This window comes from Cupressus sempervirens, chromosome 7, assembly GCF_028749045.1.
Source record: "Cupressus sempervirens isolate cs-2001-9-10 chromosome 7, ASM2874904v1, whole genome shotgun sequence".
Classification (NCBI taxonomy): Eukaryota; Viridiplantae; Streptophyta; class Pinopsida; order Cupressales; family Cupressaceae; genus Cupressus; species Cupressus sempervirens.
The window spans coordinates 909,858,249-909,873,992 of NC_143124.1; the positions used below are offsets into that span (position 1 = coordinate 909,858,249).

The 15,744-nt window shown below is 36.5% G+C and overlaps 1 pseudogene; it reads left to right on the forward strand.

Annotated features, from left to right (window-relative positions):
- The first annotated feature begins 385 nt into the window (after nucleotides 1-385).
- On the forward strand, nucleotides 386-15,686 carry LOC149550464 (serine hydroxymethyltransferase 3, chloroplastic pseudogene; annotated as a pseudogene).
- Nucleotides 15,687-15,744: the final 58 nt, after the last annotated feature.

The following is a 15,744-nucleotide window of genomic DNA, read 5'->3' on the forward strand; positions in this document are numbered from 1 at the left end:
TATTTCAAAGGATAACAGCAAGTTCAAAAGCATCGTCATCAAGTACTATAAACAAATGCAAATTTTTCAAGGCAATATTTGTTGATATTATACATTTTGAAGTAGGCATTGAAGAAATATATTGAACTGTTCCAAATATCTAGTCCAAATTATAATGGGTACTAAAGTGGTGGGAATGGATATTTTGGGTAATTCTTTTTGGAATAGAAACTCAAGTGTGATGTCATAAACATGACAATCACATGGATTTTCCTGCTAGAGAAAATGTAGAAAAGGAGAAGATGGCAGGGCCTATCCATTTTGTCGATATTTTTGCATAAGAGAAAGTTTGGTTACTTTAAGAGTTCCATATTTTGGTTTAGTACAATCATCTAGGACTTCTAAGATGAAGCACAACTTTATGGATCCTAGTTTGAGTGAACTTGACCCTAAAATGAATGAAGTTATTGAGCATGAAAAGCGATGCCAGATTAAAGGCTTGGAGCTTATTGCTTCTGAGAATTGTACATCTCAGGCAGTGATGGAAGCTGTGGGATCATGCCTAACAAACAAGTATTTATAAGGCCTTACTAGAAAGAGATACTATGGGGGCAATGAATTTATTGATCAAAGTGAGAGACTTTGCCAGGATAGGGCCTTGACAGCATTCTCTCTTGACAATAGTAAATGGGTTGTTAATGTTCCATTATTATTTGGCTCCCTAGCTAACTTTTCTATCTATACAGCTCTTCTCCATCCACATGATCGGATAATGGGCTTGGACCTACCACATGGAGGGCATCTATCACATGGGTTCATGACTGCAAAGAGACGAGTATCTACTACATCTATGTATTTTGAATCCATGCCATACCGTTTGGATGAATCCACAAGACTCATCGATTACAAAATGCTTGAGAAGACAGCTACCTTTTTTAGGCCAAAGCTCATTATTGCTAATGCTAGTGCATATCCTCCAGACATTGACTATCCTCACTTTCAATAGATTGCAGATTTAGTTGGGGCATTTGTAATGATGGACATGGCACATATAAGTGGACTAGTAGCTACTTCTATTATGTCCAATCCATTTGACTATTGTGATGTTGTGACACAGATAAGTGGACTAGTATAAGTAAGAACACGCAATTACAAGGATCCCATTGCAAGCAAATCATATCATGCATTATAGAAAGCCTCCACATGCAATTCAAACCTCCACACCCAACAAACAAAGGTTTGACATCTTTTACACGAAAGATCCCACGTAAAATAGGGGAGACTGCAATTTTGAATGGAGGTAGGTGTTTAAAAAATCAAAAGGGAAGCCACCAATAAATAGAAAAAGTGGCAACACTAAAGAAAGAGAGAGCATATGCAAACAAAAACCAACAGAAGAAGCTGCCAATGCACAATAAATACACCCACGCCAAAGAAAAATGGAGAAAGCCCTTAGCAGAAGTCCCACGCATATGAAGATCTTCACACCAACAAAGGATGATGAGACCAAGTTGCCAAGAAAACTAGAGTATGTTGGCCAGAGGCAGCAAACAAATGTTGAAGGGAAGAGGTTGACCCCAAAGGATAGGAACAAAAGGCCACTAAAGCTGTAAAAGCTAGAGCAATTACATTGAAGAAAAGAACCCAAAAAAATTTGAACATCAATAACCTTTCACCGCCTGAAGACACTTAAGACACCCCAGAATCCTAAATACCCTTGTCTCAATGCACCTCGCACGAACAAGCTTGACCAGTATGAGGTTCTCAAGTATCCTTTGACTATGAAATCCGCAATGAAAAAGATAAGGAAAGACCACATGGAGATAAAAGAAGAAAAAGGAAAACAATGAGAATGCTTTATCCCACATTTGTTGGGTGGGACTATTCTGATGTATTTAAATACCAAAGCATATAATATAAAGGATGTCTAAAAGGATAGGGCCTTTCAAAGGTCGCGAGTTGCTTGTGTGGGCCCATGGTTGATCAGTTAGAGGTGACATCAGCATGATGACAGCTTAATTTTAAATGAAGATGGAACTCTAATGACATGGCACCAAATCCTGAGATATGCTTAGATTGCTCCACATGGACAATCCAACGATCATCACTATCTTGCTCAGAAAAGATGCTCGCAAGATAACCATAGTGAGGTAGAGATGATGATGTGGCATGTGATATGGTGGTGTAGATGTGGACAGGTAAGGTAGCCAAAGAATCTTGCCAAAATTTGGTGGTCGCCAAGTCGCCACCAAAAAAGTTGAGAAATTTCGGCAAGCAACTTGGCGACTTGCCTAAAATTTGAAAAATTTTGCAGGTGTTGTTGTGGATCCCACCTAGATGTCTCCAACGAACCAAAAGCTGCCAAGTGGCACCCCGTGAGTGAGTAGAGTAGTATGCCAGGAAATGTGACCGAAATTCGATGGTTGCCATGTTGCAACCGAAAAGTGATGGATTTTCTGGCAAGCGACATAGCAACCCGCCAAAAAATCCAAAAATCTGGCGATATGTTGTAATGCTATTGGGCCTGCCCAAGATTGATTGGCCTATTAATGATTGACATGTGGCACTACCTGGGTGGTGATGGGAGTTACAAGAAATATTATAAATATATTTTTCCATTTGAGCATTCAACATTCATTTGAAAGTTTGAAAATTTTGTTTTAAAAGGGTGACTTTCTATAGTTCAAACTATGGAATTTTTTTTATTTTTCAAATACATTATTTTAAATTGATTATTCTTGAAGCAGAGGCCTAATTTTTAAATGGATATAACCTGGGAAATTTTTGTCAAAAACTAGCACTCCAATATACCACCAGAACTAAGAGAATCCAAATTTTCCATTTCTGAGGTCAGTTTGTACACAGGTGCTCACCGGTTTGAGCTATAAGTCAATTTGTAAAATCTAGGGTATTCTCAGTAGAATGAGCAGTTTTCATCACTAATCATTAGAATTGGTCATGAGGCAGATATAAAAGCTTGGTGAAGTGTAAAAGTGAAGAAAATCAATTTTAATTAATTTTCTTGTATTCTTGAGGCCATTTTAACTGATTTTTACCTTTTACTTTGAATTCACTTTTACTTTAGAATTAGTTCTAATCTTTCATCATGATGTTTCTCAAATATTTGATGCCTCTAAAAGAAAATTAAAAAAGGGATCTGATAGGCAGTTGAGGAGAGAGATTAGAGAGAGTCTTTTCATGGCAAAGAGAGGGAATTTCATGTGGATAGATGTTAATTACAGATTCGATTTGAGAATTCCTTCCTCTATATCAATCTCTTTCTTTCTCATTATATGGGTTATAGTTTTTTAGAAGAAAAATCTCATTGTTGTGATACCATTAGGGGTTCCAGTTTTTCACTATGAGACCATTGGTTCCAATTTTTGACATGTTTCCTTTACTGTGATGCCATTCTTCGACAGAATTCTCTGGTATGAAAAACATTAGGAAGGTTAATACAGATAGTTCAGATCTATTAGGTATTTCCATATTTTCATTTTCATGCATATGATTGTATTAATTTCAAGGAAATTAATGCAAAGAGTAGCAGATGATTGAGTTTCAGTTGAATCTTGTCTCCTTTATCTGTAATCTTCAATGTTCTATAATCTTTGACATAGAGCTTAGGTTGTATGCAGTCCCTTAAAGTTGTATGTTATTCTGTTGTTGCTTTTGACTCAAAGGGTTACGTAAATGCTTCAGGGAAATCAACAGGGTTGTGAGGTTACTGATGGGGATATCATGTAAGAATGAGGTTTAGATTGAGCACAGATGTCTATTTGCAAGGTAAATAGATAGATCAAATATTTGAATATATAAATAAGTATCAGATATCCATATGTATGCATTTGATTCATGGATTTGCCCAATGGATTAGGCACTAGTCAGTTACAGGATCATTAAGTCTTACTGCTGCATATGTGAGGGTTTGTTGAATTGAACATTATAAATCAAATGTTCTTTCCCTTTCATATTGAAGATCCTAATTGTGATGCCCTCACTCAGCTTATGAACTCCATGGTTTTGCATTTAGCTACTGCATATTTATGTCATTTCATACGTCATTAGGAGATAGAAGGGCTTTCCATCTATTTAATAGATTTAGGGATATATTTTTGCACTGGTATGGTGTCAATTGAATCTGAGGTCTACCTGCCTAGGTTTAGCAGAGCCTGAAGTAGAAGAAGGGTCATGCCTTACAGTTGGCCTGGTGTCTAAAATGGCATGTTGAAAATGGGAATTGGCTACCCCTAGATGTGTCATATTCTGATTGGAGTAATTGAAAACCCTCTAGCATTTTCAAACACCAACAAAATGGTGACTCTGCTAGGGAGTCTATGAAGAAATTCAATGATGAGGAGCCAAAAATCTCTAGTATATATTTTGCATATTCAAGTTTTGTATGCAAGGTTTCATGTTCCCCAGTTAAGTTTTATCCATTTGCAGTAGTAACTTTGAGGTTGAATGTAAATTGTATTGCTAAAAGGTGTTCATCTTTAGTCAATTCAGCCGGTTGTTATTTCTAAAGTACTGTTGTAATTTCAGAGTTGAAATTGTTTCATGGTGGTTTCTCTCTTCTAAGTTTTTGAAGCTTTGCAAATTCTACAAAGTGAAATTTTAGTTCAGATCTACCATGTATGAATCATGTGTTAAAATCTTTCTCACATTTGTGAATGGTGACTCTCTAAAAGATCTCTATACAAGTATAGATTGGTTACCTATAATTTCTTTCAAGAGTTTTCAGTTGAACTAGGTAGATCTAAAAGTTGTGTCAAATTTTTAAAACAAGAATAGAGTATATAAGTTTCTGATTGATAAGTTTAGAAGTGTTGTTTGATCTGTTGTCATAAGTTTTGAAATGATAAAAAATGAATCACAGTTGTGATTTCATTTAGTTCTCCTCAAGGAGATGGTGACTCTACAAAGGATATGATTAGTGGTGTGAGGAATTTAGATCAACACTAGGCCAATCAGTAGATCAATGGTTTCATGCAGCAACACTTGAGGTATTTCATTTTCATGATTTTTTTCTTGTCATGAAAGAAAGTAAGTTTTACATATGTGTTCTCTGTCAAGTGAAAATTAGCACAAAGAGGAGAATAATTTGATAAGTTTTATACATTTCACTAGATTAGTTTCAGCTTGTTATGATAAGTTTGTGAACTGTATAATTTGAAGTGATTCATTGGTAGAAGGGTGTAGATTTGTTGTAAATTACAAATCAGGATATGGCTGAATGAGGTTCATATTTTTTTAGAGGATGTCAAGATTCATTTCACCTAAGATGCAGCCTGTCAGTAAATTTTCTAGACCTATTTCTACCAAGAGGTATATGCCATTATGTTTTGATGGTATTCATGGTTTCCCAAATATCATTCCTAATGATGTTAGGAAATGTTTGCCAAAGTTTAGTGGGAACTATCTTGTTTTAGCTAGTCATCATATTGAATTGTTTACTGATTTGATGGGTGACTATGAGATTTCTCATGAAGTTGTTCATTTAGGCCTTAGAAGGTGATGCTAGAGATTGGTTTTCTTTTCTTCCAGTGTGTTCTATTTCATCTTGGGGTGAGTTGCACTTTTCCTTCATGGAGCAATTTGGAGAACAGGTAAGCATATATGATTCTTATGATAAGTTCTTGAAGATTCACATTGAGAATGGTGAACTTGTGCCTCAATTTAACATTAGATTTACAAGAATTTTGAATGAAATCCCTGAGAATTATAGACCTGATGACCAAATGTGTTTAGCGGTGTATTTTGATGCATTTGACAAGAAAATGAATTATCTACTAAGGGATAAACAACCATAGATGTTATATCAGGCTTTTGTGACCGCTAGGGATATTGAGAATAATATGAAGTATGGATTGACTAGAGCTCATTTTGCTATGAATGATTGCCGATATAATGTGTTTGAAAGAAAGGATGAGTGTGGTGTAGATGTTTTAGTCTCAAATTAGGATGTCAACACTCCTGTTGTAGGTTCTAATCATATTGAGAATTTAAATTAGAATATGTGTATAAGAAAGGTTAGTCTGATTGCAAAATAGAAACACACATGTTCATGATGCTATGGTAGTGAATAGTACTTCAAACTCTGATAAATTTTAGCATTGTGTTGATTTTATGAATCAAAGTTTAGTTACAGCAGTAAGTTCTTCTTATAATAATTATATGTATGATGATGTAACTAATGCTTCAAATTTTGGAGATGCTACACCTACATCTCAATCTTGTACAAATTAGAACGCTAAAATTTATCTCTCTGATCATGAACCTGATGTTACTGACCCGACATGCCATGAAGAGATAACACAAAATGATGAGGGTGAGTCATATTCTTTTCAATCACAGTCAGAAGAACTAAGCTCACATGTTGATAATGTCTCAACAGTAGATGATAAGATAGATTCAGTTGATCAGCAAGATATGCAAGAAATGAACTATCTCATTGAGAGATTGCATTATGTTGAGAATGTTTTAAAGGTTGAAGTGGAAAGATATGTATCTCAATATGGGTACGAAGCAACTGAAAGTTGTCTTCCAAGTGATAAAGATGAATTTTTTGATCCGACATATTGTGAAGAAGCCTCATGTGAAGATAATGATGAGAGTTGTTGCTCGAATCAAGAAGAGGACATTGTTAGCATATGTTTGTCTTCACACGAATCTGATGCTAATTGGGAAGAAGAAAGCAATGATGATAGTGAACATTCATTCAAAGGTGAAGATATGAATTCTTTTTCTGAATCTAAAAAAGGAAATGCATCTCAGTTTTTGTGTTATGCAAATTAGTTAGCCAATGAAAAATTTGAAAGTGATTTGTCCAAAAAGTATGAAGATAAAGAGATGGTGAAATCAGTTGATGCTAATAAGTTTGAATATGAAGATTTTAGTGAAGAGTTGTCAAGTGTTCTTACATTAGACAGTAAAGATTCAACATATGGTGAGATGTTTATAAATGAATCAGGGTCTATTCATAATGGTTATCCTAAACAAGATAATGAAAAGGATGTTATTATGGACACTATATGTTTGGTAGAAGAAATAGAAAGGGAGTCTTTGTATAGTTCTAATTTTTCATCATACGCTAAAAGTTGCCATGAGGATAAAATGGGTAGTGAATTTAAAGTATATGATAACACTTTATATGATGATGCTTGTGAGGATGAGGAACCCATATTTTGTCTTAATGTTCAAAAGGGATCAATGCATGGAGTCATTAACCCATTTTTTGAAGAGGACATGGAGTTTTCAGATTTAGCGGGGTTAGATGCAAATGGTGATACACTATCATACTGTTGTAATAAATCAGAATTTTCTTCTTCCATTTCTGATAATGAATCTTCCAATGATGTTGCATTTTGTGAGTTTTAAAATAAAGTGTTTGATGGAGTTGTCTTTTAAGAGAAACCGACACTTAAAAGTAAGTTTTATGATGATTCAAATGAGGTAAAAGCCAATCAACACTTCGATTATGAAAATACATCAAAAGGTTATGAAATACTTTCAAATTGTGATGATGATGTTATGTGTAAATGTAAATCTGACTACTCATTTGACATTCAGCCAACAATATTTGAGGAAATGCAAAGTTAAGGTATGAGTGATATATATAACTTATTTGATGAAGTTGAGTATAAGACTTTTGTATTTCTATTTGATAATGTTCATGAGTCGATTTCTAAAGATGAGTTTCGGTTTGATGTCAATATTCATGAGCATGCTAATGTTAGGATAAACCACGGACAGAAATAAAAACTACATGCAAATATAACCAATAACAGAAAATAATAGAACACACAGAAATGAACACAAGGCACCAAGATTTAACGTGGTTCACTCAATCCCTGACCACGTTAAATCTTGGTGCCTTGTGTTCATTTCTGTGTGTTCTATTATTTTCTGTTATTGGTTATATTTGCATGTAGTTTTTATTTCTGTCCGTGGTTTATCCTAACAAGTGGTATCAGAGCAAGGTTGTCTTTCAGTTATCCTCTGCAGGAAAGTCTCACGGTTAAGTGGGAGTCTCACAGTTGAGTGGGAGCAATGGCAGATGAGGGTAAGTTGAGGGTTGATAGGTTTAATGGGAAGAACTTCCAGTTATGGAAGATGCAAATGGAAGACTATTTATATCAGAAGGATTTATGGAAGCCGTTGGAAGGAAAAGCCAAGAATCAAGGAACTATGTCAGAGGCTGAATGGGATCTTTTGGACAGAAAGGCACTTGGAAGCATTCGGTTATGCTTGGCACCATCGGTGGCATTTAATATTACAAAAGCAAAAATGACAGAAGATTTGATGAAAACCCTAGCGACACTGTATGAAAAGCCCTCTGCTTCAAATAAGGTATTTCTCATGAAGCATTTATTTAATATGAAAATGGCAGAAGGTGGATATGTTGCAGATCATTTAAATGAGTTTAATACTATTACTAGTCAATTATCTTCTGTGGGTATCAATTTTTATGAAGAAATTAGGGCTCTCTTGATTTTGTGTTCTTTGCCTGAAAGTTGGAATGGCTTGGTAATGGCGATGAGTAATTCTGTTCCTGGATCTAGTACCCTAAAATATGATGATGTGATCGGTGTTATTTTAAGTGAGGAAACTCGTAGAAAATCCTCAGGTGGATCTACATCAGGAAGTGCTTTAAATGCACAAAGCAGGGGCAGAACGACTGAAAGAGGAAGTAACTCTGGAAATCATGGGAAATCAAGAGGAAAGTCAAAGGGGAGGAGGTCTCAATCGAGAGGACCAAATGATTGCTGGTACTGTGGGAAACCAGGGCACAAAAAGAAAGATTGCTGGACTCGAAAGAAAAATGAAGGAGATAAATCAGATGGAGACAAAGAGGCAAATGTGGTAAGTAAAAAATCTGAAGAGGATGCTTTGCTTCTGTCTTTAGAGAGTGTTGATGATTCATGGGTTTTAGATTCTGGTGCTTCTTTTCATGCTACACCTCATAGAGGTTATTTCATTGATTATGTCCAAGGGGATTTTGGGCTTGTTTATTTGGGGGATAATGAACCCTGTCAGATTGTTGGAAAGGGAAAAATTAAGATTAAGTTGTAGAATGGGAATCATTGGCTACTACATGAGGTAAGACATGTTCCAAAGTTGAGTAGGAATTTAATTTCAGCAGGGCAACTCGGTGATGAGGGTTGTGTAGTTACTTTTAATGATAAAAATTGGAAGGTTTCAAAAGGTTCCCTTGTAGTAGCAAAAGGTGTGAAAGTAGGCACCTTATATCTTTGTACAGGTCATATTGTTTCTTCTACTTTGATTGTTTCAGAGAAAAAATGAATATTCAGGAACAATTACTGCAGTTGAGCAGGGAGAACAAATAGCTGCTGTAGATTCTGATACAGTGCTGTGGCACAATAGACTTGGGCACATGAGTGAGAAAGGTATGAAAGTACTTCATTCAAGGAAAGTTTTACCAGGTCTAAAATGTGTGAATATGGATTTCTGTGAAAGTTGTGTGTATGGAAAACAAAAGAGAGTGAGTTTTGTAAAGACTGGGAAGGAAAACAAAAAGGAGAAATTAGAGCTTGTGCATACAGATGTATGGGGACCGGCTCAGGTATCTTCCCTTGGTGGCTCTCATTATTATGTTACATTTATTGATGATGCAACTAGAAAAGTATGGGTTTATTTTCTTAGACAGAAATCTGATGTATTTCAAACTTTTAAGAAATGGAAATGCTTGGTTGAAAATGAGACTGGTAAGAAATTAAAATGTCTCAGATCTGATAATGGTGGTGAGTATTGCAGTCATGAATTTGAAGATTATTGCTCCACTAATGGTATTCATAGACAAAAAACTGTTCCAAGGACTCCACAGGAAAATGGAGTGGCTGAACGCATGAACAGGACTATAATGGAGCGCGCAAGGAGCATGAGGTTGCATGTTGGGTTGCCCTTACACATGTGGGCGGAGGTTGTCAATACTGCAGTATATTTGATTAATAGAGGTCCCTCTACTCCTTTGGGTTGTGGTATTCCAGAGAAAGCATGGATTGGTAAGAAGGTGAGTTATTCTTTTCTCAAGACCTTCGGTTGTGAAGCTTTTGCTCATATAGACTCTGAAAATAGAACCAAGCTAGAAGCTAAATCAAAGAAATGTGTCTTTGTTGGATATGGCATTAATGAATTTGGCTATAGGCTTTGGGATTTTGAAAATCATAAAATTATAAGAAGTCAGGATGTCATATTCAATGAAAAAGTGTTGTACAAAGATCTGTTGCAGCAACATGAGAAGAAAGAAGATGATTATGTAGTGCTGGATGATACTCCAAACGCTGATGTTCTAGCCATTCCTCATGATGTGCAACAACTGCAACAACAAATACCACACACACCAGTGAATGTTAGATGGTCAACAAGGCCAATTAGACCTCCACAAAGGTTTTCTCCCTCTTTGTATTCTATTTTACTTACTGATGCTGGTGAACCTGAAAGTTATGATGAAGTTGTGCAGGTGGATACTAAGATTCAGTGGGAGTCTGCAATGAAAGATGAAATGGACTCTTTGCTGAAAAATAAGACATGGGATTTGTACAAGTTGCCTGCAGGTAAAAAGGCTTTACAGAATAAATGGGTTTACAGGTTGAAAGAAGAGGAAGGAGGTAAGAAAAGATTTAAGGCCAGGTTAGTTGTAAAAGGATTTGCACAGAAAAAGGGAATTGATTTTGATGAGATATTTTCTCCTGTTGTTAAAATGACTTCTATTTGTACTGTTTTAAGTCTTGTGGCTACTGAAGATTTTCATTTAGAGCAGATGGATGTTAAAACAACCTTTCTTCATGGTGATTTGGATGAAGAAATATATATGGCTCAGCCACAGGGTTTTGAGGTCAAAGGTAAGGAGAACTTAGTGTGCAAATTGAAGAAAAGTTTATATGGCTTGAAGCAAGCACCTCGGCAATGGTATCTGAAATTTGATAGTTTTATGCATGAGCATGGATATAATAGGTGTCATTCAGATTACTGTGTTTATTTTAAGAGGTTGGATGATGATAGCTACATTATTTTATGTTTATATGTTGATGATATGCTTATAGCTGGGTCTAACATGGATCATATTAAGGGGCTGAAACGCCAATTAGCACATGCATTTGCTATGAAGGATTTGGGGGCAGAAAAAAAAATTCTTGGTATGAAGATTTGCAGAGATAGGAAGAACAGAACATTGACGCTATCTCAAGCTGATTATGTTGAGAAGGTGTTGCAACGTTTCTCTATGGAGAATGCTAAAGCTGTCAACACACCTTTACCTGGTCATTTGAAATTGACTAAGGAGATGTGTCCCAAGACACAGGAAGAGGAGGATAAGATGTCCAAGGTACCCTATGCTTCAGCTGTAGGAAGTTTGATGTATGCTATGGTATGCACTAGGCCAGATATTGCACATGCAGTGGGAGTCGTTAGTAGGTATATGAGTCATCCAGGATTTGAGCATTGGAATGTTGTCAAGTGGATTCTCAGATATTTGAGAGGAACATCCAATAAGTGTTTACACTTTGGGGGCTCTACTACTGATTTACAGGGCGATGTTGACTCAGATTTGGCTGGGGATATTGATACCAGGCGGAGTACTACAGGTTATGTCTTTACTATTGGTGGGGCAGCCGTGAGCTGGGTTTCTAGGCTACAGAAGATTAATGCTCTCTCCACTATAGAGGTAGAGTATGTTGCTGCTACAGAGGCAGCCAAAGAGATTATATGGCTTCAGTTCTTCTTGGAAGAATTGGGACATCCTCAGAAGGATAATTATTTGTTCACAGATAGTCAGAGTGCCATTCATCTTGCTAAGAATTCAGCTCTGCATTCTAAGACCAAACACATACAGTTGTGGTACCATTTCATTCGGTCAGTTTTGGAGGATGGACAATTAAAGCTGGAGAAGATACATACCAATGAAAATCTAGCAGATATGTTGACAAAGGTTGTAACAAGGGAGAAGCTGAACTCCTCTTCAGCTTCAGTTGGTCTTTTAGAGTAAATGTGAATAAAAGAACAGCAGAGTCCAGGGTGGTTTGATCCAGTGGGAGCCCCGTGCAGTAGTTGTATTGCTACAGGATCAGTCTCCAAGTGGGAGATTGTTGTTTAGTGTGGAGCCTAATCAGTCCCCAAGTGGGAGATTGTTGTTTAGTGTGGAGCCTAATCAGTCCCCAAGTGGGAGATTGTTAGATTGTGGTGACTGATCAGGAAAGTCCTGTACATACTTCATAAATAGTGGGGTTCGAGGCATCGGCCCGAAATTTTTTTTTTTGGGAAGTAGCCGACATGGTAGCCGACATATTATGGCTGACATATGGCCGACATGTTATAACCCTAAAGCGGTTTAATACTTGTATAAAAAGGGCTTAGGGTTGGGTATTTTTTATGTGTGGTGATACGAAATTGGTTCTTGTGGCGGTATTGAGCTGTAAGGGATTACGGATTGTAATCAAGTTGTAATCACTGGATTGTAATAAGATCGGACTTGCTGTTTGGTGGACGTAGCCCAGGGATTGGGTGAACCACGTTAAATCTTGGTGCCTTGTGTTCATTTCTGTGTGTTCTATTATTTTTTGTTATTGGTTATATTTGCATGTAGTTTTTATTTCTGTTCGTGGTTTATCCTAACAGCTAATGCTCTATTTCATAGTGAGCCAGAGGTTAAATTTATGCCAAGTTTTTACATGCACTATGGAAGTGAGGGTGATGATTTTGTTTTGCCAAGTGATTCGTTCTATGAATTGTATCTAATTGGTGAAATTGATACAAGTGATAATTTTAGTTTACCTTATGGGGAAAGGAATGAAAATCAAGTATATGATAGAGGTAAACAATTTTGCTGAAGTTTGGTGGCCCGAGGTCATCATATGTACATAGTAGTTGTAGTTGTTTCTTGCTTTCAATAAAGTTGTTTGAGAGAAGTTTTGCAATCTTTGGGAATGGTCTACTTCTCCTAGAGATCTAAATCCTTTCCATTACTACAAGGGACATGCATCCCCAGAAAGAGCCACTATTGGGACTAAAAATTGCATGGTCAATTTTAAGTACCATTGAGAAAATTGAGCCCTATAAATGCTTTTAAATGAGATTGTACTTGGTTGTACCTTTGAGACCCCTAAGGTGTTTAATGTTTCTAAAACCCTATATTCACTGTATCTAAGTGTTCTATGAAGTTAAACTATCGTTCTGAGTCATCTGGCAAAGTCTTGTTTTGAGCAAATGTCAAATCTGCATTTTCACCAGTGTCAAATAGCGACAGGAGGCTCTATTTGCCATTGAATATCTCGCAATCAAAAATGTTTCATGACTTTTTGCTTTGGGAGTGTCTAGTGTCCACACCAGAGAGCCTATGTTTCAAGTTTTGAGTCATTTCGAGTCCATTTGTCTAGGTTTTGAATCCCTCAAATTTGGTCATTTAATATTGTCACGTTGATGCAATTAGTTTAGAATTCTGGGAAGCCCTATTTGATGTGCTATAACTTTTCACCAGTTGACCAAAATGTTGAAATTCCTTTTTTGTTGCATTATAGATGTCAGAGACTTGTTATGTTTCAAGTTTCAGCTCATGATGAATCTGTTTGATCAGTTTCCAAACACGATTCTAGATGAGATTTCTTAAGTTTTATTGGTCTCAGCATTTGCAAATTTGTTGGAAGCCCTATTCGTGATGTTATAACTCCTACTCTATGATTGGTGAGATCGAATGGATTGTAAAACTATGTTGTCCTCTTAAAATACTTCAAGTGTGCAAGTTTTTATGTCTTGACGAATCCGTCTACACACTTTTCCAGGTAAATTCCATTCGCAAAAAATGTTTTATGTCAGTGTTTCCAATCTACAAAGTCTGAGTAGCCCACTTTGACCACTCGCCATTTGTGCCCTATTATTTTTCATGAGCCCAAACTGCAAATCCATATTCTCCTAATGACAGAGAACCAATGCCCTAGTTTTCATGGCCCCAAATGTCAGTTTGCCCAGTTTTCAAAGTCGAATCTGAACCCAATTTAGTGTTTTTCGACATTTTATCTACAGGTGATTCTGAGAGGTCAACTTTGATAGTGAATATCTTTAGAATTTGAAATCTTCATGAGATGAGATTTGACATGGTACAAGAGTGTAGAGCAAAGAGTCAGTGTGCCAGTTTTTAGAGCCTAATTAGGTGATTTGGTCAGTTTTTAAGGCCAGTCAACAGACCTCCTGATGCAAAAGTGACAAGTTGCAAGAAAGTAATAAAATGAGTCTTTAACAGTCAGTCAGTGATTAAATTTGATTCAAATCAGTTTGAGATGATCAGTGGGTTAGTTTGATGGTTCAGATGTTTGAAAACAAAAAAAAAATTAGCAAGACCCACCTTGGGGCCTGACTAATTTTATCACATTGCAAAATAGTACCTGTGGAATAAAGTTGATAATACATAATGTTGATAATGGACAAGAGGCTAGAGAAGAAGTGAAAGGTCAAATAATTATGAAGAACAATATTTCAAAGGATGATAGCAAGTTCAAAAGCATTGTCATCAAGTACTATAAACAAATGCAAATTTTTCAAGGCAATATTTGTTGATATTATACATTTTGAAGTAGGCATTGAAGAAATATATTGAACTGTTCCAAATATCCATTCTAGATTATCATGGGTACTGAAGTGGTGGGAATGGGTATTTTGGGTAATTCTTTTTGGAATAGAAACTCAAGTGTTATGTTGTAAACACGACAATCACATGGAGTTTCCTGCCAGAGAAAATGTAGAAAAGGAGAAGATGGCAGGGCCTATCCATTTTGTCAATCTTTTTGCATAAGAACAAGTTTGGTTACTCAAAGAGTTCCATCTTCTAGTTCAGTACAATCATCCAGGACTTCTGAGAACAACCACAACTTTGTGGATCCTAGTTTGAGTGAACTTGACCCTAAAATGCATGCAATTATTGAGCACAAAAGTGGTGCTAGTTTAAAGGCTTGGAGCTTATTGCTTCTAAGAATTTTATATCTCGGGAAATGATGGAAGCTATGGGATCATGCCTAACAAACAAGTATTCAAAAGGCCTTCTTGGAAAGAGATACTATGGGGGCAATGAATTTATTGATCAAAGTGAGAGACTTTTCCAAGATAGGGCCTTGACAGCATTTTGTCTTGACAATAGTAAATGGGGTGTTAATGTTGAATCATTATCTGGCTCCCCAACTAACCTTTCTATCTATATAGCTCTTCTCCATAAACATGATCAGATAATGGGCTTGGACCTACCACATGGAGGGCATCTGTCGCATGGGTTCATGACTGCAAAGAGATGAGTATCTACTACATCTATTTATTTTGAATCCATGCCATACCGTTTGGATGAATCCAAAAGACTCATTGATTACGAAATGCATGAGAAGACAGGTACCTTTTTTAGGCCAAAGCTCATTATTTCTGGTGCTAGTGCATATCCTCCAGACATTGACTATCCTTGCTTTTGGTAGATTGCAAATTTAGTTGGGGCATTCATAATGATGGACATGGCACATATAAGTGGACTAGTAGCTACTTCTGTTATGTCCAATCCATTTTATTATTGTGATTTTGTGACAACAACAACACATAAGTCTTTAAGAGGCCCTTTAGGAGGAATGATCTTTTTCAAGAAGGAGCCAGTTTTGGGCATTGACCTTGAGACAGCTATCAACAATGCTATTTTTCTAGGATTGCAGGGAACACGCTAGTATAAGGGAGAACACGCAATTACAAGGAACCTACTGCAAGCAAAGCATATCATGAATT